Below are 26,606 nucleotides of genomic sequence, written 5' to 3' on the forward strand. Positions count from 1 at the left end.
AAAATGTAACTGTCTTGGAGTACTATATTTTTTTTAAAAATCGGGTGAATGGGGCCTTGAATCGGGTTATTGTCATGTGTGGGCTTTGCAAGTGTACTGCTACAAGATCGGACATTTCAAACTCAAATGCACGTTCTTTTTCTTACCTTTCCGAAGCATGGAGCGCAATAGCAGGCAGAGAAAGGGTGATGCACGAGTTGAACACTGCCTGGCCTGCAAATTGCTGCCAGTGCCCCCCCCCCCGCCCCGAGTACTTCACAAATCTTTAAAAGACCATGCGCTTGTTCAATGGGAAGTGGATAACATGGCTAAGAGCATTTGCTGACTAATGCATGAATATCGCTGACTTTTCAGCGATATTCATGCATTGCGGCCATTTTTTATCGTATTTGCGATAAACCTTGCTAATAGCAAGGTTTATGTGCGATAAAATTTGCCGAAGTGCGGCGATAATTATTGTCTCTAAACAAGTTAGAGACAAAAATTACCGCTACTTGTTGGAAATATGCCCCCGGGTTTTTCCTTGCAGGAATCGGGAAACGAAAGACTAGCACTGAAATCAGTAGTCTCACACCTGAATCGGGAGGGTTGGCATGTCTGGATACTCTACAGCTGGAGCCATACACTACATCCGCAGGGCTAGGTGATAGCCTAGGTCCGGCCTGGACAATCGGACACAGAGGAAGAGGAGTGTCAGATGGTGCGGTAGTGAATAGGGTGAAAGGGAGGTGTCGGGCGGGCACAGGGTGTGATTCTCAGAGAAGAGCAGCGCAGATGGGGGAAGTATATGGCCCATGCATGAGAGAGAGAGCGGGGGTGACCATTGCGTGGGGGAGATGCGTGCGAGGGTGGGGAGCCATGCTGAGAATCAACGGCGTGCAGAGAGTGGCCCTGGTCAAGGCATCTAAAATGGCTGCCGTGCACGACAAAATTGTGGCATTGGACAAAAACGCAAGATGGCGCAGACAATGTTTATCAATAAGGATTCATTTATAACAAAATATTTACTCGCAGTGACAAAATGGTGTTCAACACTTCCTGATTTCCATCGAATCGAACGTTAACAAACGTCACGCAGCAAAAAAAAAAAAAAAAAAAAAAACCTCACGCACAGAGCGGTTTTTAGCCATGTTATCCAATGGAAGGTGGATAACATGGCTAAGAGCATTTGCTGGATAATGCATGAATATCGCTGACTTTTCAGCGATATTCATGCATTGTGGCCGATGTGCGACGATAATTTTTGTCTCTAAACAATTAAAACGAAGCACAAAATGGCGAATTCCCGTTTCGCTACCAGTTTGCGGCCCAGTTCGCGGCCCGTGAAGCGCTTCTACCGTGAAAAATATTTTTTTTTTTATTTTCCCCACGGGACCCTTTAATAACCCCAACAACATTCCTAGGGGGTCAAGAGGGGTATACCTTGCCCCCTTTCAATAAATTCCCCCTTCGTTTTTCACCTCTTCTTCTCTCTCGATCCTACCGAGAGACAAGATGGCGGCCGCTCCGGACTGTCACGCAGCAAAAAAAAAAAAAGCTCACGCACAGCCGCTGGAAGAGATGTATCAACATATATCAGCCTCCTCAGCCACCCTCAGGAAACATAGGGGATTAGGATACGTCTCCCGCACCCACTTATAACTAGTAATTTAATTAACGAAGCACAAAATGGCGAATTCCCGTTTCGCTACCAGTTCGCGGCCGCGCTTCTACCGTGAAAAATCATTTTTTTTTTATTTTCCCCACGGGACCCTTTAATAACCCCAACAACATTCCTAGGGGGTCAAGAGGGGGATACCTTGCCCCCTTTCATTAAATTCCCCTTTCGTTTTCCACCTCTTCTTCTCTCTCGATCCTACCGAGAGACAAGATGGCGTCCGCTCCGGACTGTTTGGAATGTTGACAGACACCGGAGAGCCAATCAGCTTTCTGCGCGCAAAGTTCCGATAAGCGAAAAGTAAGCGGACCGGATCGCTGCCCAGAGCGCTGCTACAGATATATATCTTGGTTTGAACGTTAATTTCTCAAAAACTACTGGAGCACATATATTGAGACCTAGCAAAGGCACATCGGGCTAACAGTCCCTACAATTTTGCCAAGTTTCGTGCAAATCCATTCAGCCGTTCGAGATAAAAGTGAGTCCAACCGCCCTATGGAAATTAACATGGGAAAAACGCGTTTTGGGACCCCCCTTTTTTCTCAGCCCCCCCTTGACGAAACCCCACCAAATTTGCAGGGGCTGCTCAGAAACAAAATGTGCCATTTTCCTGAAAATTTCAGCCGATTCCGTCCACAAACGCAAAAGTTATTAGACATAGAATTTTCAGAAATCCCATAGGGAATTAATCCTAACTATATATACCTACTGGCTATTGCCAGTAGGTAATATATATATATATATATATATATATATATATATATATATATATATATTCACAGAAAAAACCATAGGTTATAGACCATATATAGTTAGGAATTTGCATTTACAAAACCTTGAAAATTCACTGAAAAAACCATAGGTTATAGACCATATATAGTTAGGGATTAGCATTTACAAAACCTTATTTTACTCGCATAAAACCATTGAAATTTCATATATAGTTAGTTGCGCTAACTATATATCGCGCACCCGCAATCCACTGCTGATGATGTCACATATTACATCATTCATGACATGGTCAGTGACATCACTGATGACATCATAAGAATTTTTTAAGGTCAAACAGCAATTTTTTTTTGAACGGAATCATTGCAGAATGACCAGCCGTTTCGAGACTGTCCTGAGAACTGTCTCTGGCAATCTCGGCTGCAATCGTTGCTTCCTGCTCAATTTCCAAAGTTAGCATTTCTTCATATTTGGGAAAAGCAGGACATTCTATGGTCTCCTTAGCAGCAGTGAAAGAGTCTTCGTAACAGAGGAAATCTCCAAGCAGTTCCTCTTCTGCACGCCAAGGCTTGAAAAGTTGCAAAAGTGCTAAATAGAAAAACTCCTTTTTTTCTGGAGATTCGCCACTCAATTTTCGATGGTTTACTAATTGGCATTTTCTTTGCTTGACCAGGCATCCCTCACTTCCAATTACAGCATACACTCCTTTCTCAATATCTTCTTTGATGTTCCTCTTGAATATATAATTTTGTAGAACCTCATATAGACAAACATTCTCAAAGTGACTGCTTCGATTTGGATAATATGTATCCAACATGTTGGTCTTCAAAATGTCGGTACTGTTTGGTTCCTTTTCTGCCAAATACTCAATTTCCCGGACAGGTTTTAGAACTCGATTTCGCGTTGCAGCAAGACCAAGACTCGCCCAAACGATACTCCTGGATTTGGCTTAGAGACTTGCTGAAGACAATCGATCGGAACATTCGTAAGCTCCGATTTCTCGATGCGACAACATCTTCAGACTGAAACTGCACAACTTCTTGCTGAGGCTCTTTTCATGGGAAATGTCCTCCCACATATCCTTCAGTTCTGTCTTTTCTTTTTTGGTGATGTAAGATGTCACATACCGAGCCACAGCCATACAGTTGTCAGCCACAAACTGTATATCCATGTTAGCATTCCACATGGACAAAATCACTGGGTTGTAGTCGTTGATGTACTTGGACTCTTCGTTCCTTTTCAAATTGTATGTATTTTTGGGTGATTTCCTCGTCACATTATGTCGCAGTGAAGACATCAAACTGTTCACTCTTCCTTTAGAAATCACCGGTCGTGGAAAGTTGAAACGACATTTGGTGTAGAACTTGTCCTTGTTTCTGAATTTACGACAACAGTATTTTCCACAACGATGGCTTTGGAAACGTAGAACTTGTACTCTTAGGCTTTTCTTCTCCGTTGCGTTTGGAACAGCACACATAGAATACTGTTCTATGAAATTCATCACTAAGTCATCCGGATCTGTTCCAAATTTAGGTGCATCCTTGATCCACAACAACATATGTATATGAGGAGCACCTCTTGCTTGGTACTCCTTTCTCCAGAAGAAATCCAACACCTCTCCAAGAGGTGGATTCTTCTTATTTATGATGAAAGACATCATAGCTTCAAATCTATGATTGAAGTACCTGCATACATTCACTGGATCCAAAGAACACAGTTCTCCAGGTGTCTTGAATTCAATGTTTTCAATATTTCCATTTGCCTCTCGTAGAAATTCAAGTAAGTCTTCCCAGCCATACTCGGCACAGCTCAGAGTGAGGAACCATGTCGGAGTTCCTAAGTTCCTCAGCATACATTTTAAATCACCATGACGACGGTACCAGTACTCATTAGTACCACGCTGACACACCATGAGATTAATTAAGTGAGAATCCAAAATACTGTCTTGGACATTGACTTTATGCATAAAATCACTTGCCGAGATGTTTCGCATCTGTATACCACTTTTTAAGATGTGGTTCACTGCATATGACAGTCCAGACAGATCGCTTTCAAACAGGAGATGAAACAATTAGGGAATGCATTGACGAAACCTAGGATCTTCTGCATACAATCGTAAAGTCCGGTATTCAGACGCAGGAATTTGATGAGGTCGCTCATCATATCTTCCTCCTCGACCTGTGGGAAATAGCTGTGGGAAACACCGAGCTTCCAAACTTTCCTCCCAAACACTAATGGGACTCCCTTTGGCTTGTTTCATTTGAAACAACTCAATAGCATTCCCCATGACTTCCTTGGAATGCAAAGGATGAACACTATAATGTTCATATATTTCTTCACTTTTAGAGGCCTCTACTTTCTCAATTTGGCCAGCACACAAATCGCTATCCTCTTCATCACTTACTTCCTCTTCTGCAACATATACATTCTTATAGTACTTATTATGTTTCTTCAAATACAATGTTGCCTTTTTGACTTTCCTAACATCCACTAAATCTTGCCATATTTTCTTATTCTTTGTCGGAACCCCATTAACCAAGATAACCAGAGGTTCCTCTTCCACTTTTTCTACTCCAATTGTGTTAATGTTTTTGTTCAAATCTAGAGGCAAATAAACAACTCTTCCCTTTAATCCTCTCTGTAAATCTGCTGGAGGCAACTTCCCTGTCTTTGGCTCCATTCTTACAATAGCCTGAAAGGGATGGATACTTTGAATCAAAATAGATTCATAAGTATTTAAATCCTTCAATTCAGAAGGAATCTCAACCAATTCCAGATTATTATGAACTGCCCTAGCAGGCATCTGGTTTTGGTTTAATTTATTACAACAATAAGTACACACACGTTGATCCGATCCCAAATCAAAATAATTTTCTACCATCAAGTATGTGGCAAAATCCTTCTATTCACTATTATTTTCCCTTTCACTTTTTGCATATAAATCCACTAACTTAGTCTGATTCTTATAATAAGAGCGTCGACAACATACACAAGTGAAATTAGGCCTCTCACTTGATTTCATCTGAAACGTGGCAATTTCCTTCTGAAAATTATCTGTACTGGAAACCTGTACATTATCTTCAACATTACCCTCTACTTCTGGGTCAATTTGAACATTCTCATCTTTACTACCAAAGTAACAAAACTCAATTTCTTCACAAATATTCTTCACATCTATTTCAGAACCATGCAAAAGAGCAGCACATAATTGTTTAAGCATAATTGCTGGACTCTTAGCATAATACAACATTCTCACTAATTTTCTCACTTTATTATGATGCACTGCTAGCATCCTGAAATGATGAAAAACACTCTGGCATACTCTCCTGGAAAGACAAGCCAGTGAATGACCACGCAAACCTGTCATTTGTCTCACTCTGCAAGGATCTAAATCTTGCAACAACTTCATTTTCTGCTTCAAACTTTTCTTATTAAATGTCCGTATAAAATCACAAAGCAAATTGATGGAAACCTGTCGCACACTGCAAATAGAACTACACTTCCAAATGTACACAGGACCCTTAGGACGTCTTCCTAAAACCTCATCACTTAGCGCCTCTTCTGTCTCTGTTGTCACAAGTTTTTCTTTTTCAACTGGACAACCATCCTTCACTTCATAAGCTCGACCACTGGTGTCAACTGCAAACACCAAATCATTATCCTGAAAATAACTCTCCTCATTAAAAAATGCCTCACAACTTGAACTATGCATCCATTCTCACAAAAGTTACTACGATTTACTACTCTCTTCCATCTACTTTTTGTTTTGAAATCAGAAATTACCTTGCTTAGTTTCCTAATTCTATTGATTACCAAAATAAACAACTTTCGCTTAATTTCAAAAGCATGATCAATAATTTTCTCTACATTTTTCTTCTTCTTATAAAATGCCACTTTCTGTTGGCCTTTCTTAATATTTTTTTATAAATTAACTATTATCCTGTTATGGAACATTCGTTTTCGAATGTCCCTAAACTGTTGTTTCCTTCTACTATCATGCACAGAGTTATCTCTTCCTCCACCAGTAACATTTTTGATGGGTCTTTCCTTTCCATTTAAATTGCTTTTCTTTTTCTGAACTGAAACATTTTTTGGATAAATACTTTTTTTACTAAAAATATTTCTTAAGAATGATTTTGTGCTCTTACCCGGAGCTTTCTTGGTGTTTTGAAAAGTATTTGGGGAAGAGGACTGCTGCAATAAAAGATCATCCTGCTGTCTTTGACGTTTTCTAGCCTTTCTAATTCGATTTTTCGTTGGCATTTTTCAAATTAAGAAAAGATTTGCAGTTGAATCTGTGGAAAAATATAATAAAAAATGTTATTAACCACTATTACCAAACAGTAAATGAATAACAGTCATCAAAAACTTAATGCCCTACTTATTATTTAACATAGCAAATCTTTTGCACCAGCACTGCATCACAAAAATGACACACAGTGGTACAAAACAGGCATACAACAATCATAAATCTCTCCCTAATATTTTAAATGATTAATTCAGGATGACGATAAGGTGTGCCTATCTAAAGGTTTGTTTAGGCCCAGATCTCTGGACTGGGGTGAATGTGTGTCATTGATCCACATTCGGTTCATCACCTGTTTTGTTTGTTTGAGGTGAGGCCAACACATGGTTGCAGATAAGATTTTCACTGAAGAAAACAAAGGAGATAATACATGTGAAGGCCTACCAATGAAGTAAGTCATTATTTGAAATCAATTACATTTCTGGATATGTACTGCTAGAGCTTCATAGGTTGTTTTGGGTCATATTTATAAGGCATATGAGTGTCTATGATGTTATTTTTCCTTTTTAAATGGAAAGCGTTCTTCATGGTGCAAGTTTCTTGTAAATACGCTCCCACTTGCGCTTGGCAAATTTAGATTTTGATTATGGGAGTTACATAGCCATGTTAATAATGTCCAAACAATGGTGCTAGGGCATTCCAGAAAACGCTTTCATGTGTCTCAAGGACATTTTCAGTCATTTCCTCTTGAATGCAGGTATACAATTGATTTATATGCTGTGTTTAAAAACGATTGTAATTGATTTCAAAAATCGTTTTTAAAAACAACATATCTGTTTCAGCTTACATAAGAGACCATGGAATGGGCTCCATGTACAACAATAACTTGTGTTACTGCATGCCAGAATGCTACACCGAATATGCAATTACAATTTCTCAAAGAAACAAAATCTATTTGTATATCACTAGAGACAAAGCCACATTTTAAAAACACAGCTTTCTTCATCATTTTCTCCTTAAATCATACTATTCTCTATCTAAATTAAATAAATCTTTTCTCACCTTAGCAAATACTTTTTGAGTTTTGAAAACAGTCTCAGAAATACACCAAATTGTCTTCAGCAGAAGAAAAAGGATGCACTCCAGAGGCTGCAGCTATTGAAAGCACAGAAATACAGATATTCATTTCACATATCTCCCATATTAGCCAATCATAACTCTTCCCTCACTTTTTTCAAATCAAAACCCTTCCCCCCTCTGCCCTCTCTGCCTTTTTTCCATAGCAACCACCTCCTGGAAGACCTCTCATGTTTGCAAATTCACACAACAATGTTTCAATTGAACTCTGAACTCTCAGTGCACCTGCGTATCCAGTGCAATCTTTCATTAAATGTTTCTTCCTTGACCATTCAAATTACATCTTTCAAAGAACACATCCATGCACCCTAACTTTCTGTTTTCAGAAATGGAAATGCACCAATCACTGCTAATGAATCAATAGCATTGGAAATCCACAGTTTCACAAACTCCTACTGTTTCAACTGCCCTTTCATTACCACACTTCATCTGACTGCAGCACAACCTTCTCCCACCATGTTTAATGTCTGGATTGTTGGACATAGTTACATCCACTGGGCTCAAAGGTATGCTGAGAACAGAAATTTACCTAACCTCAATTTACAAGATGTGGAAATTAAGTGGTTGGGCCAAAGAGGATTAAAATGTCACCAATTGATACCATTGGTGAAAACCTTTATGCATTTGCCAAAACCTGACCTGTTAATTGTGCACTGTGGAGGTAATGATTTGGGCACTTTGACTGGGGTAGGTCTGGAAATGCTTTTAAAGGACACCTTTGAGCAATTAATGGCACTTTTCCCTCAAACTGCCTTGGTATATTCCAATATATGCCAAAGACAGAAATGGAGGTGGTCCAACCAATTTTGTCCACAAATTGAGAAAGCGAGGAAGCATGTAAACAAATCTGTTTCAGCTTTCATGAGATACCATGGAATGGGCTCCTTGTACAACAATAACTTGCGTTACTACATGCAAGATATCTACAGAGGAGATGGAGTTCACTTCTCAGATGAGGGCAACAGAATTTTCATTCTGAATTTAAGACTGTGCATTGGTACCTACTTATAAGTACCTAAATGTACCATAAACCCAAAAGCTCTTCTCAGAGCTACCCTTCATCTGATCACTCACAATTATTATTTTTTTCTAACTTTTTTCACTAATTTTCCACAAAATACGCTCCCCGGGGCGCTACCCGGTTCGCTAACCGAAAGCTAACCTCGCGGAATTTTTTTTTTAAATGTTTTTTTTCCGCACATATAAGCCTCCTCAGCCACCCTCAGAAAACCTAGGGGGTCAAGATAAGTCTACCATGACCCCTTCTACCCATTCTAAACATTATTTGCCCTCCATCTTGTATCTTAATGCGACCGACACACAAAATGGTGGACTCCCGTGACGCTTAAGGTTCGCTAACCGAGCCGCTTTCCGGGAAGCGGTCCTAAAAAAAGGTGGGAAAGTAATTTACAGAAAAACGACTAGAGACACTCTCACCAAATATAGATTAGCTCATACTACATAACAATCCCTTTCATTTTCACAAATTTGATTGAAATTTCATTTAGCCATTTAGCCTGTAGACCTCTCTAAGTACCGTGAGGTAAATTACTTCACAAAACACATCTGAAGTGTTGGAATTGACAACCAATGAAAATGTTACTTTAATTTTCTACTTTTATTGCCTGACATTTGATTGGTTATATACCTGAATATATATAAAGGAAGAGAAGGAAACACAGCCATTTTGACTGCTACTTCGTGAAGTGCACAACAAAAAATCAACTGATAACTTCAACTTATATTTAAAAGGTAAGATATTATTTATAAAACTTAAGTATGTTCTGTACTGAAACCTAATTAGAAAAACATTTTCTGAGAATTATATTCTATCACTCTGTAATACTTATAGAAAAAAATAGACTACTCTGTTTTAGTTATGGCAGAGCCATTCCAAGAATTTGCAAGACCATAGGCTAAAAAGGAACATGCGCGAAGCCCCCTCCAATTTACATAAGTGGCCCCTTGCAAGGAGACCATTCACAAGCACTGAGGGGGCCCCATTGTCCAGCATTTTGACGCCCCCACAGTTTTAACTTTAAATCCACACGCATATCTCACACCTTCATAGGTGTGAGAATTGATTGTGGTCTAAAAGTTAAAACTGTGGGGGCGCAAAAATGCTGGACAATGGGCCCCCTCAGTGCCTGTGAATGGTCTCCTTGCAATTGAGGGAGCGTCTCCTTCTCCCTCCCCTATACCTCCTGACACCATCCATGGGAGGCCCAAGGAGGGGGCCCCCTGCAATAGACCTTAATTGCAGGCGACACCTTTCTTTGTGAAAAAAACACTATATAAATAACCAAACTGCCAATCTGTACTGAAACCCAACAATGCCCTTTCTGTACTGATATATTTTTTAAAAATTCATTTTTCAGAATTGAAAATGGAAGAACAACAAAACAACATGAAAACTGAAACAGAAGAAAAAATTGAGACACAAGATGACATGGATTTCTACGACGACACAATAAATAATGAACTTGTGCAATGCGTAGATGCAGTAGATTTTCTACTAAAAAATGAAGAAAAAAATGATCACGATTTTTTAGATTTTCTTTTAAATTTTGAAAAACAAAATGAAAAATACATTTTAATTTCTTAATTCAAAAATTGTTTGACACATTATTTATTTTTATATGTTTATTGAATGTTAAAAGTTTAATGAATTATGACACACAATCAAAATAAAAAAAAAATTTAAAATAAAGAAAACAAAAAAAAACAGAAAAAACAAATAATTAACATACAGTATTAGAAAAGTCTATCATTATTTTATCCTTATAGTACGCTGCCCAGAACGCTTTCCGGTTCACGAACTTGGCGCTTACCACGCAAAAAAAAAAAAACCTCCACATAAAACCTAGGGGGTCAACGAGGATCTACTATGCCCCCTTATGGTAATTTCCCCCTTTGTTTTGGCCTCCTCTTGTCTCTCGATCCTACCGAGAGACAAGATGGCGGCCGCTCCGGACTGTTTAGAATGTTGACAGACACCGGAGAGCCAATCAGCTTCGCTTCGCAAAGTTCGATACGCGAAAAGTTCGCAAACCGGAGCGCAGCCCGGAGCGCTGTTACAGATATATATCTTGTTTTAAACGTTAATTTCTCAAAATCCACTGAAGCACATATATTGAGACCTAGCAAAGGCACATCAGGCTAACAGTCCCTATAATTTTGCCAAGTTTGGTGGAAATCCATTCAGCTGTTCGGGCTAAAAGTGAGGCCAACCGCCCTATGGAAATTAACATGGGAAAAACGCGTTTTGGGACCCCCCTTTTATCTCAGCCCCCCCTTGCCGAACACCCCCCAAATTTCCAGGAGCTGCTCAGAAACAAAATGTGCCATTTTCCAGAAAATTTCAGCCAATTCCATCCACAAACGCCAAAGTTATTAGACATAGAATTTTCAGAAATCCCATAGGGAAAAAATCCTAACTATATATACCTACTGGCGACCGCCAGTAGGTAATATATATCTATATATCTATCTATCTATCTATCTATATATATATATATATATATATATATATATATATATATATATATATATATATATATATTACCTACTGGCGGTCGCCAGTAGGTAGTTATAGTTAGGATTTTTTTCAATGTTAAATCTCAAAATTCTATTTGGAATAACTTTGACGCCGGTTGACGAATCTAACTGAAAATTTCCTCAAAATGGCCTCGCAGCGTTCCGGTCCTTCCCTGAAAGTTTTGGGGGGATTCGTCAAGCGGGGGCCGAGATAAAAGGGGGTCCCAAAACGCGTTTTCCCCATGTTAATTTCCATAGGGCGGTCGATTTCACTTTTAGCCCAAACGGCTGAATGGATTTCCACCAAATTTGGCAAAATTGTAGGGACTGGTAGCCCGATGTGCCTTTGCTATGTCTCAAGATATGTGCTCCAGTGGATTTTGAGTAATTTAGGTTCAAAAAAATATATATATCATGGCGGTGTGTATCACTTACAACGCAACTTTTACGTCGTAATGCTGTTACAACGCAGCTATTACAACGCAGGATCCATTACATCGGATGCCATTGCAACGCATGGCATTACATAGCAGATGGTATTACAACGCATACCATTACATCGTAAGTATTGGTAAGTATATAATTTTTTTTTATTTTATTTAATATTATATAATTGATTTAATTATTATTAATTATAAATAAAAATAAATAAAAATATTTATTTATGTTTTTAAATATTATAAATTAAATTTATTAATTTAAGTAATTTTTTAAATAAGTATGAGTATAGGAGTATATGTTTTGGGGTACTGAGGTATATGTTTTGGGGTGTTTGGGTATTTTTAGGTTTTAGGGCAGGGTTTGGGTTTTGGGGTACAGGGGTGTTTTAAGGTTTTAGAGCAGGGTTTGGGTTTTGGGGTACAGGGGTGTTTTTAGGTTTTAGGGCAGGGTTTGGGTTTTGGGGTACAGGGGTGTTTTTAGGTTTTAGGGCAGGGTTTGGGTTTTGGGGTACAGGGGTGTTTTTAGGTTTTAGGGCAGGGTTTGGGTTTTGGGGTACAGGGGTGTTTTTAGGTTTTAGGGCAGGGTTTGGGTTTTGGGGTACAGAGGTGTTTTTAGGTTTTAGGGCAGGGTTTGGGTTTTGGGGTACAAGGGTATATTTAGGTTTTAGGGCAGGGTTTGGGTTTGGGGGTACAGGGGTGTTTTAGGTTTTAGGGCAGGGTCTGGGTTTTGGGGTACAGGGGTGTTTTTAGGTTTTAGGGCAGGGTTTGGGTTTTGGGGTACAGGGGTGTTTTTAGGTTTTAGGGCAGGGTTTGGGTTTTGGGGTACAGGGGTGTTTTTAGGTTTTAGGGCAGGGTTTGGGTTTTGGGGTACAGGGGTTTGTGTTTTGGGTTAATTACATTATATTTACTATTTTGAAATTAATTAAAATATATTTAATAAATTAAATTAATTTTATTTCATTAATTACATTTTTAAATTAAATTAATTAAATTAAATACATTATTTCAATTAATTTAATTTAATATCAATTATAAAAATATGTACATTAAGTTAATTTTATTATTTTAATTAAATTAAATTATTCCCATTTTTTATTAAAATTACGTTTATTAAATAGATATTATTTTATTACATTAAATTAATGGCTATTTTAAAATGTATTTTATTTAAATTAATTAAATTAAATTAATTAAATTAACTTAATAACATTTTTAAAAAAAGGTATACTTACCTATACTTACGATGTAATGCCATGCGTTGTAATACCATCTGCTATGTAATGCCATGCGTTGTAATGGCATCCGATGTAATGGATCCTGCGTTGTAAAAATTCCGTTGTAACGGAATGCGATGTAAAAATCCGCGTTGTACTGACACCAATCCATCTATGGCAGCGCCCAGGTACGCGCCCCGGGGAGCGCTCCAGGCGCGCCACGCGAGGTGCGCACGGAAAGCTGATTGGCTCTCAGGTGTCTGTAAACATTCGAAACAGTCCGGAGCGGCCGCCATCTTGTGTCTCGGTAAAATCGAGACACAAGAGGTGGCTAAAACAAAGGGGGAAATGACCATAAGGCGTCAGGGATAGACCCCCTCTCACCCCCTAGGTTTGATGTGAGGGCTATAAAAAGGCCCCGCAGGGCATTTAAAATATATATATTTTTTTTCATTTTGCGCGGGGTTGCGCCCGGTACGCGCACCGGGGAGCGGACAAGGGAGCGTACTATGAGGAAAAAAGAATGACAGAGTTTTTAAAAAATGAAGCCTTTTTTTTAGAAATTGGAGGTAGTTCTAAAAAGAACTTTTTTTTCTTCTTTTTGTTGTTTTATTTTTTTTGTGTTTTTTGAACATTTTGTACTTTTTTTGGCTTTTCAAAACAGTTTTATATTTTTTTGTATTTTTTTTAGGGGGAGAAACAAAAAAAAGGGACTTGAAACAGGCTCAACTGGAGCAAAAAAACAAAAAACCCCAAAAATGACTTCTTTTTGGGGCACTTGTGATTGTCACCTGCAAGGACGAGGAGCTTTACGCTCTTTCACCATAGGCGATAAGCTTGCCACATGCAGTACAAGTGATTTTAAAATCAGCAAATCGTGGCTGAATACAAGGCATCATCTCTGATGTTTCTGGTCCTGATGAAGTGGGTTCGTTTCTTTGGGAGGTGGTCCTTGAAGACTGGGGGAGGTTACTGGCCAGTTCCCTGAGCTGTGCACGAGAATAGTTGTTAGGGTGCTTACGGGTCATATGTCGAATCATGGTATTGTTACCAAAGGAATATTTTTTGTTTGGGTTGCCCCTTGAGAGATCTTCCTTACAGATTAGGCAAGTTAGCTTTGCCGCATTCACTTTTTTCTTGCCCTCTGGGAGTTAAAAAAACTCCCATACAATGTGTGACTTGGGCTTGTATGGGGTATTTTGTTCAGGCAGCCATCTTCCACCATCCTCCTCTTCCTCTTCCTCCTCCTCCTCTTGTTGACCACCAATGTAATCTTGAGCTGGTCCTTTTGGTTGTTGTGGTGGTGGTGGTGGTGGGGCAGATGCACCAGCTGCTGCTGCTACTGAAGCCATTATAAAGATCAAAAAGGTACAGAGAGGTACAAACAGGTCTTCCTAAGGTAAAGGACAAAGTCAGAATAAAGAAAAAAGGTGGGGTCTTTCATCATTTGGAAAAAAAACTGTCCTGAACCAATGAGAAGTGTTATTTTCAGGTCACAAGACCAGGGGCTTCATCATTATGAAACCAAAACTGTTATGAACCAATGAAAAGTGTTATTTTCAGGTCACATGACCCGACGCGCTTACGCTACGCGCCCCGGGCGCGCCCAGGGGCGCGCCCCAGTTCACGTCGTGTAAGCGGTCAGATGTTATGTTATGTTATGTTATGTTATTTTGTGTCTTTTATAGCGCTCGGCTACTCAAAAGAGTGTCCCGGCGCTTTATTGACAAGCTGAAAAAGCTAAACACAACAAACAGCTAAAAACAGGTCAGTAGGGCAGAAATCTAAGCAGCAAAGAGTCAGGTTTTCAGGCCCTTCCTAAAAGCCAGCAGATTAGTAGTGCTACGAAGAGTCAGGGGCAAAGAGTTCCAGAGTTGAGGGGCCCGGAGCTTAAAGGAGTGACCTCCCATGCGTGTCTTCCTCACACGAGGAACAGTGGCCAAGAACAAAGACTCAGACCTCAACGATAGGAGAGGGCGATAGGCAAAGAACCTCTTCTGCAGGTATTTACCCCCTGTTGCATAAAAGGCCTTATGAGCGAGCGTTAAGGCTTTAAAAGCTATCCTCTGGCGAGTAGGCAGCCAGTAAAGCGATTTAAATAAGCCAGAGACTCTGGTTCGCCTATGCCGCGTTCTGGACCACCTGCATACGTTGTAGGAGGTATTCTGGCAGGCCAAGATATAAGACGCTTGAATAATCCAAACGTGAACCAATCAAGGCCTGTACCGTAACCCTCCTGTGGTCCACGGAGAGCAGAGGGAAGAACTTCCAAAGCATACGGAGCAGGCCTAAGCAGGTGCCAGTAAGGGCCAGGACCTGTGATCTTAGAGTCAGACAGTTGTCTATCTTGATCCCCACGTTCTTAGCGAGCTGAGACGATCGCCCAGGAGGAGACAAGACATATCAGCCGGCCACCATACCTGCCAGTCTGGATCGGATTGACAGCCCAAGAAAAGCACCTCTGATTTGTCAGAGTTGCACTTGATGCTGTTCAGTTGAAGCCACTTAAAAACAGCACTCAGGCACTCACGGATGCTCTCTCCGTCAAAATCCTCTCCTTTCCGGCAGGTAAAAAGCAGCTGGGTGTCATCTGCGTAGGATACGATCTGGGCCCCGAAAGACTCGGCCAGAGCCGCCAGAGGGGTCATAAAGATGTTAAAAAGAGTCGGGCTCAATACCGAGCCCTGCGGGACTCCGACTCCCAATGGCGGCATCTCCGCAGAGCTAGAGGAGGCCCAGACCGTTTGTCGACGGTCAGCCAAGAAGAAAGTAAACCAGCTGAGCACGTCCCCCTCAGACCGATCTCATAGAGTCTGACCAGCAGATCTTCATGGGGGACAGTGTCGTAGGCCGCCGACAAGTCCAGCATAATAAGCATGGCTCTGCCACCCACGTCCAATGTCTCCTTGATAGCCTCGGAGACCTCCAGAAGCGCCGTCTCCGTGCTAAGATTAGGGCGAAAGCCCGATTGGGTGGAATGTAACAGGTCGTGTGATTCCAAAAAATTGGAGAGGACGTTATGAACGTGCTTCTCCAGGGTAGTGTGTGTATAGCTGTATATGCAAATAAATGGATGTTCAATAGTTTATTTGCATGTGTGAGTATGTGTGTGAGTAACTTTTGGATGACTGTCGGTGTATAACAGGATGTATAGGTGTATCACTACATATGATGAGTGTATATATGTATGAGTGACTAAATAGAACTGTTGGTGAATGAGTGAATGTGTATATAGATGGTGGAATTATTGAATTGGTTGTTGTAACTGGTATGGGTATCTCCATTTTTAAAAAAAATTTAATTTATATTTTTCAATATGTGTTTCATGGGTTACATTACAGTGAAAGGAGGTCTGTCACTCTGTCACAAGGATGATATCATGAGTGATGTCATGAGTGATGTCACTGACCATGTCATGAGTGATGTAATATGTGACGTCATCAGCAGTGCATTACACGTGCAAGTTATAGTGAGTCCAACTAACTATAACGTGGAATTTCAATGGTTTTATGTCAGTAAAATTTCCAGCTAACTATAACTGAAAATATGACCACCTGTTTGATAAAAATCAAGGAGGGGGCAAAAAAATATCAGTAGTCCCCGTACCTACAGTGGAAGTTAGTGAAAGTGATGTCTCTGATGACAACCTCTCTGACATCTTACTGACCTTGGCCAATCAAGAAACAACACCTGATTCACAAAAAATTACTAAGAATTTTTTGTTACAATTCCAAATGATAAATCAAACTCGGACAGAGGGGCAAGAGCAGGGGGCTCAAAGGGGCAGAGGACAAGGAGGCAGAGGAAGAATGAGAGGAACAGGAAGGCCAAGACAAGGAGAAAGAAACGTAACAACGGTACCTATGGGAGTGGAAACACGGGGCAAAAAACATCTCCAAAAAACAACATCACTGTAGTCAACCTCTCTAAACGGACTCTGACACCTGATAAAATTGATGTGCTCTCCCTGGGCCTCTCCTTTTGCCCCACAAGTAACATGAATTTTGCACGCACCCGAGTGGATTTGTTTTTCTTCTCAAGAAAACTTAAATTGAAGAAATGGTTTAATACTAAACCCAGAGGAGATCCAATTGACGATGGACGGAATACTGTGAGTAACCTTAACACTGATGTTTTAAATGTTTGTGATCTAATGATAAGTGACACACAGCAACCAGTGACTGAACTTGATATGAACAGCTGGAGATTTGAGACTGATTTGAACCCTGGGAGTAAATTCAAACCAAAATCTGTCTTTCTCCTGAATGTTCAGTGTGAAGCAATAGACATATTTAAAAAAGGTGTTCTTTCTGACCTGCACAAACTAAGAACTACCAAAACTTCTGTGCAACATAGGAACCTTACTACCCCCCAGATCATTGCTATTGAGAATTTGAAAGCTGATAATGATATAGTCATACGACAATCAGATAAAGGGGGGAATGTTGTTGTATTAAGTAAAGAAATGTATTTGAGAGAAGGGATGCGACAACTACAGGACATTGCATGCTACCAAAAATATGAAAGGGCAGATATACTAAGATCTAATATCATGTACCGAGAAATGTTAGTCGAGTGGCGTGAGAAAGGATTGCTTGAGTGGGAGGAATTTTATTATCTTTATTGTCCACATCCCCGCATTCCAGTCCTTTATTTACTGCCCAAGCTGCATAAAAACCACTCAAACCCACCAGGGAGACCGATTGTCTCCTCTATGGGCTCTCTTCTCGAAAATACATCAAGATTAATTGATTACTTTATAAGACCATATGTTGTTGCACTTCCCTTATATTTGAGAGATACCACTCATTTTCTCACTTGTATACAAGACATGCACTGGGAAGAGGATTTTGTCTTCATTACCCTAGATGTTGGCAGCTTATACACCTCCATTAGGCACCAACCAGGGATTAATGCGATCAAACATTTTTTGAAAGCTCGATCTATTTCTCTGCTGGACCATTCCAAAATGATTACACAAATGATTGAATTTTGTTTAACAAACAATTTTTTTGTCTTCAATGGTACCATATTTAGACAGTCACAGAGCACCGCGATGGGCAACTGCTTCGCCCCCAGCTACGCAAATTTATTCATGGGCTGGTGGGAGGAGCAGGTGGCCGCACCGATGGAGGAATTTAACACCAAAGTTGCCCTGTGGCTACGCTACATTGACGAAATTTTTGTCATCTGGAAAGGGTCAGAACAATCAGCAGGTGATTTTGTGAGGAAACTCAATGTAAATGACTTGAATCTGACATTCAGTGCTAACATCAGCACAACATCTGCTGAATTTTTGGACATCTCTGTTTCCATTGTGAACCATAACATTGAAACCAGTTTACACTGCAAAAATACTGCTGGCAACAGCATTTTGAGAGCCAATAGTTCACACCCAAGGAACCTAGTACAGAGTATCCCTTATGGGGAACTACTACGGGCTAGAAGAAATTGCAGCTCGATGGCTACATATGAATCAGAGAAACTCACTATGTGTGGAAGATTTAGAGAGCGTGGCTATAGTGAAAAAACCATCAGTGAATCCTGTAAAAGGGTTGGTGAAATTGAGAGGAATGATCTGCTCTTTCCTACTAAAGACACTAAAACACAGGAGACAGTGAGATTCATCACCACATATTGTGGACAAGCCCATAACAGACGGCAGATTTTTAAAAAACACTGGCATGTCCTTCTAAGTGATGACCATCTGAAAACTGACTTTGGCAGTAATCCCCAAATCACTTTCCGAAAAAGCAGGTCACTCAAAGATGAGTTAAGCCACAACTACATAACACAGCTAAATAAAGATATCCAACAAGCTCAGATAGGGTTCAAATGTTGCAACAGATGCAAAGCCTGTAAGAACAGTGTCAATTGTAACAAACTGGCAATCCCCAATACAAATAGGGAGTTTACTATTAGGAAGCATTTGACTTGCAACACTACACATTGTGTATATCTATTGATCTGCCCCTGTAATAAATGGTACGTGGGGAGTACCAAATATCAGGCTAAGAAAAGGATTCTTGAACACCGTCGAGCTATTGTAAATAACAACAAACTTTATCCAATAGCTAGACACTTTGGCTTACATCACTACCAGGATGCAAATGGATTACGCATGGTTGTAATTGACTCTGTTGACCTGGGCATCAGGGGTGGTGATCAAGAATTGTCCTTACGGAAACTGGAATCATTGTACATTATTGAATTTAACAGCATTGTTCCTTATGGTTTAAATGTAACGGAGGAATTGGCAGTACATCTCAACTGATATGAACTTTATGAGCTATATTTGAAACAATATCACAGTCAGGGTATCCAATAATTTTAAAACTTTTACTCTTATAGGTGCTGTAGGGAGTAGAATATTATGACCACAGACTGTGCAGACGGATGGTAAAGCTCCATGATGTATACATGTATCTGCTATCAACTATGTTTCTTAGCAACATTTCTGATCTAGCCCACAGGGGCTGGACTATCGGACAGCATATACAGGATGATGTCAATTCTGTTGATTTTTGTAGTAATAACAACCATGTTTTGGCAGCTTGCATATACACTACCTGTGCAAATGTCGGTACAATAATGTATATGAAATTTTACGTATGCAGAGCCCACTTGGGCGGAATGAACTTTGGATGAATGGTATTGAGCCATCCCCTATGTGACTCATTGTGAATAAGCAGCCATGAAAGTAGTAAAATACCGATACGTGCTAGGAAACATGATAGCTGCGAACAAAGGGTGTCTTCACATTATTGAAGGGACAACACGTTTGGGGAAGCGCTGATAAATGTGCAAATTATGTTGTTTACATTATTTAGGAACATTAGCCCACATGGGCGCTATGAATTTAAAGTGGATCAATTTTAGCTTCATGACTCGATCTAGATCAACTTCCCACTGTTATTATTATCTGTTCCCACCAGTATTTGACCTCTCTAAAATGGCCGACAGGTTTACTCTCACTTCACCTAGTACAGCACCTATTCAAGAGTCCTATGTCTATGTTGGTATTTGTGTACACTGTTTGATTTAAATTGATTACGTGCACTGAGGCTCTCGAACGTGATCAAGGCTTAACCGCCGAAACGCGTTGTTTGTTTGCCGCAATAAATCGTTTTTTGCAGAAGGAAGGTGTCCGAGTATCTTTTGATATAAGAAAAGATCGCTGATACAATTGTTTGGATTCTCGGTATCCAGGCTCGGACCGCTCAATGACAGCTTCTTAACCTGACCGGGGATCGTGGAGAGAATATATATATATATATATATATTACCTACTGGCGGTCGCCAGTAGGTATATATAGTTAGGATTTTTTCTCTATGGGATATTTTGAAAATTCTATGTCTAATAACTTTGGCGTTTGTGGACGGAATTGACTGAAATTTTCAGGAAAATTGAACATTTTGTTTCTGAGCAGCCCCTGACAATTTGGGGGGGGTTTCATCAAGGGGGGGCCGAGAAAAAAGGGGGGTCCCAAAACGCGTTTTTCCCATGTTAATTTTCATAGGGCGGTTGGCCTCACTTTTAGCTCAAACGGCGAATGGATTTGCACGAAACTTGGCAAAATTGTAGGGACTGTTAGCCTGATGTGCCTTTGCTAGGTCTCAATATATGTGCTCCAGTGGATTTTGAGTAATTTAGGTTCAAAAAAAGATATATATCTGGGCGGAGCCTAACCACACATCGGATCTGATTGGCTGTCAGCACTTCATCCAAGAAGTGTTGGCAGCCATCTTGGGACCAATATACATGATATCACCTCATTAAAAAGCATTGTAGTTAATAGAGGGTTTTAGGACTTTAGTTACATTATAAATCATTTGTTGATGGTACCATACTCGTTTTAGGAATTGTGGTGGGTTCTAAGGTGATTTTACCATGTGAAAAAACCTTCTGCTGTGATATCATGAATATTGTTTGAAAGAAAACTAATATCTCATGATTTTCCCACAGTGGTTTGGAAGGGGATCTATAAGCTAAACTGAAAGCATATTTTCTGTAAATTCACATTATCTTTCTCAGTCATGTGAAAATGAAGTCTGACATTCTCAGTAAAACATGTACATCCAACAAGGACAGAGACTGTCAGTTGATTCCTTTGTGTTCTACTGCAGCCTCCTAGAGTGTTCTAAAGAACAACTAGAGCGCTAACAGTCCTACTTATTACAAAGGTATGGCACACCTGAAGCCATCTTGATTGGAATAAAGTGGTAACTCTTAAAACATTTAATTTAAAAAGAAACAACATGAGGGGGTATATTTTGCCATAGAAAGTATGAATAGTGCTGCAGAATGAAAAATTAGGGCACGTTTTGAGTGACTTCTCAAATCCTTTTCTATTTCATTAAAACATTCTGACATGCAGACTCCCAAAATGGCCACCAGAGACAAAAGAGCCCAAATGTAGCCCAAATATCACCCAGATGTAGCCCAAGTATAGCCCAATGACAGAATGTCCCAGAGTGTTCTAAAGAACAACTAGAGCGCTAACAGTACTACTTATTACAAAGGTATGGCACACCTGAAGCCATCTTGATTGGAATAAAGTGGTAACTCTTAAAACATTTAATTTAAAAAGAAACAACATGAGGGGGTATATTTTGCCATAGAAAGTATGATTAGTGCTGCAGAATGAAAAATTAGGGCACATTTTGAGTGACTTCTCAAATCCTTTTCTATTTCATTAAAACATTCTGACATGCAGTCTCCCAAAATGGCCACCAGAGACAAAAGAGCCCAAATGTAGCCCAAATATCACCCAGATGTAGCCCAAGTATAGCCCAATGACAGAATGTCCCAGAGTGTTCTAAAGAACAACTAGAGCGCTAACAGTCCTACTTATTACAAAGGTATAGCACACCTGGAGCCATCGTGATGGGAATAAAGTGGTAACTCTTAAAACATTTAATTTAAAAAGGAACAAAATGAGGGGGTATATTATGCAATAGAAGGTATTATTAGTGCTGCAGAAAGAAAAATTAGGGCACATTTTGAGTGACTTCTCAAACCCTCTTCAATTTCATTAAAAAATTCTGACATACAGTCTCCCAAGATGGCCACCAGAGACAAAAGAGCCTAAATGTAGCCCAAATATCACCCAGATGTACCCCAAGTATAGCCCAATGACAGAATGTCCCAGAGTGTTCTAAAGAACAACTAGAGCGCTAACAGTCTTACTTATGACAAAAGTATGGCACACCAGAAGCCATCTTGATTGGAATGAAGTGGTAAGTCTGAAAACACTCAATTTAAAAAGGAACAACATGAGGGGGTTAATTTTGCCATAGAAAGTATGATTAGTGCTTCAGAAAGAAAAATTAGGGATCATTTTGAGTGACTTCTCAAATCCTCGTCTATTTCATGAAAAAAATTCTGACATGCAGACTGAAACATGCACTTTGAATACCAGCAGCAGACGTCCCTGGTGAGCAGTAGCTTTACTACAGTGATCTAATGTGCAACTAGAGTGCTAACATTCAGAATTTATGGCAAATGTGTGACTCATCTGAATGCCTTCTTGATGGAACCAAAGTAAACAAGCATTGAAAATGCAATAGATCTCGCCCTCGTTTAAGTTAAAGCCATTCTGTTTGTAATGAGGTGGCTTTTTAGCTTTGCTTTTATTAGTGTTTTTTCAACTTTCATGTAAATAACATGCATCTGTATGCATATAAGTATATGTATGCATGCATTTATGTTTGTATTTATATAGATATACAGATGATATATGTTTATATATGTATGTATATATATATATTCACTGAAAAAACTATAGGTTATAGACCATATATAGTTAGGAATTAGCATTTACAAAACCTTGAAAATTCACTGAAAAAACCATAGGTTATAGACCATATATAATTAGGAATTAGCATTTACAAAACCTTGAAAATTCACTGAAAAAACCATAGGTTATAGACCATATATAGTTAGGAATTCGCATTTACAAAACCTTATTTTACTCACACAAAACCATTGAAATTCCATATATAGTTAGTTGCACTAACTATATATCGCGCACCCGCAATCCACTGCTGATGATGTCACATATTACATCATTCATGACATGGTCAGTGACATCACTGATGACATCACTGATGACATCTCAAAAGACATCACTGATGACATCTCAAATGACATCACTGATGACATCACTGATGACATCTCATTTGACATTACTGATCACATCACTGATGATATCATTCATGTGATAATACGATGAACCTCTTCAGACTCTAATATAACCTTAGATACAATCAGTGTAAACAGATTTTACTTTTAGCCCGAACGGCTAAATGGATTTCCAGCAAACTTGGCAAAATTGTAGGGACTGTTAGCCCGATGTGCCTTTGCTAGGTCTCAATATATGTGCTTCAGTGGATTTTGAGAAATTAACGTTTAAATCAAGATATATATCTGTAACAGCGCTCCGGGCAGCGATCCGGTCCGCTTACTTTTCGCTTATCGGAACTTTGCGCGCAGAAAGCTGATTGGCTCTCCGGTGTCTGTCAACATTCTAAACAGTCCGGAGCGGCCGCCATCTTGTCTCTCGGTAGGATCGAGAGAGAAGAAGAGGTGAAAAACGAAAGGGGAATTTAATGAAAGGGGGCAAGGTATCCCCCTCTTGACCCCCTAGGAATGTTGTTGGGGTTATTAAAGGGTCCCGTGGGGAAAATAAAAAAAAAATGATTTTTCACGGTAGAAGCGCTTCACGGGCCGCAAACTGGTAGCGGCCGCCATCTTGTCTCTCGGTAGGATCGAGAGAGAAGAAAAGGTGAAAAACTAAGGGGGAATTTAATGAAAGGGGGCAAGGTATCCTCCTCTTGACCCCCTAGGAATGTTGTTGGGGTTATTAAAGGGTCCCGTGGGGAAAATAAAAAAAAAATGATTTTTCACGGTAGAAGCGCTTCACGGGCCGCGAACTGGGCCGCAAACTGGTAGCGAAACGGGAATTCGCCATTTTGTGCTTCGTTTTAATTGTTTAGAGACAAAAATTATCGCCGCACATCGGCCACAATGCATGAATATCGCTGAAAAGTCAGCGATATTCATGCATTATCCTGCAAATGCTCTTAGCCATGTTATCCACCTTCCATTGGATAACATGGCTAAAAACTGCTCTGTGCGTGAGCTTTTTTGTGTTTCAAAATTTAATAACATTTCTAACATTTAACTAGTTTATGAATTACATATAAAAATGATGAAAGACTCAAACAATTTTTTAATATTACATACAATTTTATTTTTCGGATTGTTTTTCAAAATTTAATACAACGTCTAGCATTTCACTGTCTGATATGTGTTCTTGTTCAGTGAACATAAGTTCCAACATTTGACCGTCATCATAATGATGTAAATGATCCACAGATTCTACACATTGAACTAATTCATGGTCCCGTGATTCATCCATGAAATCTGAGTCATCATTGTCCTCAATAACTTTTTCTGTGTTGTTCTCCAGAACAATTTCGAAGGAAACATTCTGCTCACCTTCCATTTTATTGCTGTAATTTGCATAAAAAATAAATATATCAGTAGAGATAGGGCACTGTTGGGTTTAAGTTCAGACAGGCACTTGTGAGTTTATAACAGAGAAGTAATCTATGGGCACTGTATGGTTTCAGGCGTGAAGTAGTACTATTAAAAAGTGCCTGTGAAGATGCCTAAGTAAATTCATAATTATACCACAGAAACCTAAATCAGTCCATAATTATAATAAAGAAGCCTTTCTCAATGTCTAACTCTTACAGAGGGATAGTATATAACTATCTGAAAAAGTTTACCATATTTACTTATAGTGCACAATATACTTCAGTTTTAAAAATAACAACTTACCTTTAGAATCAAGTTGATGTTATTAGTGATATTCTAAATGATATATACAACAACAAGTAGTAGTCAAAATGGCTGTGTTTCCTTCTCTTCCTTTATATATATTCAGGTATATAACCAATCAAATGTCAGGTAATAAAAGTAGAAAATGAAAGTAACATTTTCATTGGTTGTCAATTCCAACACTTCAGATGTGTTTTGTGAAGTAATTTACCTCACGGTACTTGGAGAGGTCTACAGGCTAAATGGCTAAATGAAATTTCAATGAAATTTGTGAGAATGGAAGGGATTGTTATGTAGTATGAGCTAATCTATATTTGGTGAGAGTGTCTCTAGTCGTTTTTCTGTAAATTACTTTCCCACCTTTTTTTTGGACCGCTTTCCGGGAAGCGGCCCAGTTAGCGAACCTTAAGCGTCACGGGAGTCCACCATTTTGTGTTTCGGTCGCATTAAGATACAAGATGGAGGGCAAATAATGTTTAGAATGGGTAGAAGGGGTCATGGTAGACTTATCTTGACCCTCTAGGTTTTCTGAGGGTGGCTGAGGAGGCTTACATGTGCGGAAAAAAACATTTTTTTAAAAAAAATTCCGCGAGGTTAGCTTTCGGTTCGCGAACCGGGTAGCGCTATTTGAGCGTATTTTGTGGAAAATTAATGAAAAAAATTAGAAAAAAATAATAATTGTGAGTGATCAGATGAAGGGTAGCTCTGAGAAGAGCTTTTGGGTTTATGGTACATTTAGGTACTTATAAGTAGGTACCAATGCACAGTCTTAAATTCAGAATGAAAATTCTGTTGCCCTCATCTGAGAAGTGAACTCCATCTCCTCTGTAGATATCTTGCATGTAGTAACGCAAGTTATTGTTGTACAGAGAGCCCATTCCATGGTCTCTCATGAAAGCTGAAACAGATTTGTTTACATGCTTCCTCGCTTTCTCAATTTGTGGACAAAATTGGTTGGACCACTTCCATTTCTGTCTTTGGCATATATTGGAATATACCAAGGCAGTTTGAGGAAAAAGTGCCATTAATTGCTCAAAGGTGTCCTTTAAAAGCATTTCCAGACCTACCCCTGTCAAAGTGCCCAAATCATTACCTCCACAGTGCACAATTAACAGGTCAGGTTTTGGCAAATGCATAAAGGTTTTCACCAATGGAATCAATTGGTGACATTTTAATCCTCTTTGGCCCAACCACTTAATTTCCACATCTTGTAAATTGAGGTTAGGTAAATTTCTGTTCTCAGCATACCTTTGAGCCCAGTGGATGTAACTATGTCCAACAATCCAGACGTTAAACATGGTGGGAGAAGGTTGTTCTGCAGTCAGATGAAGTGTGGTAATGAAAGGGCAGTTGAAACAGTAGGAGTTTCTAAAGAAAAAAAACTGTGGATTTACAATGCTAATGAATCATTAGCAGTGATTGGTGCATTTCCATTTCTGATAACAGAAAGTTAGGGTGCATGGATGTGTTCTTTGAAACATGTAATTTGAATGGTCAAGGAAGAAACATTTAATGAAAGATTGCACTGGATACGCAGGTGCACTGAGAGTTCAGAGTTCAATTGAAACATTGTTGTGTGAACTTGCAAACATGAGAGGTCTTCCAGGAGGTGGTTGCTATGGAAACAAGGCAGACAGGGAAGAGGGGGGAAGGGTTTTGATTTGAAAAAAGTGAGGGAAGAGGTATGATTGGCTACTATGAGAGATATGTGAAAGGAATATCTGTATTTCTGTGCTTTCAATAGCTGCAGCCTTTGGAGTGCATCCTTTTTCTTCTGCTGAAGACAATTTGGTGTATT

The sequence above is a fragment of the Lissotriton vulgaris genome, chromosome 4_1 (assembly GCF_964263255.1).
Source record: "Lissotriton vulgaris chromosome 4_1, aLisVul1.2, whole genome shotgun sequence".
In the NCBI taxonomy this organism is placed as follows: Eukaryota; Metazoa; Chordata; class Amphibia; order Caudata; family Salamandridae; genus Lissotriton; species Lissotriton vulgaris.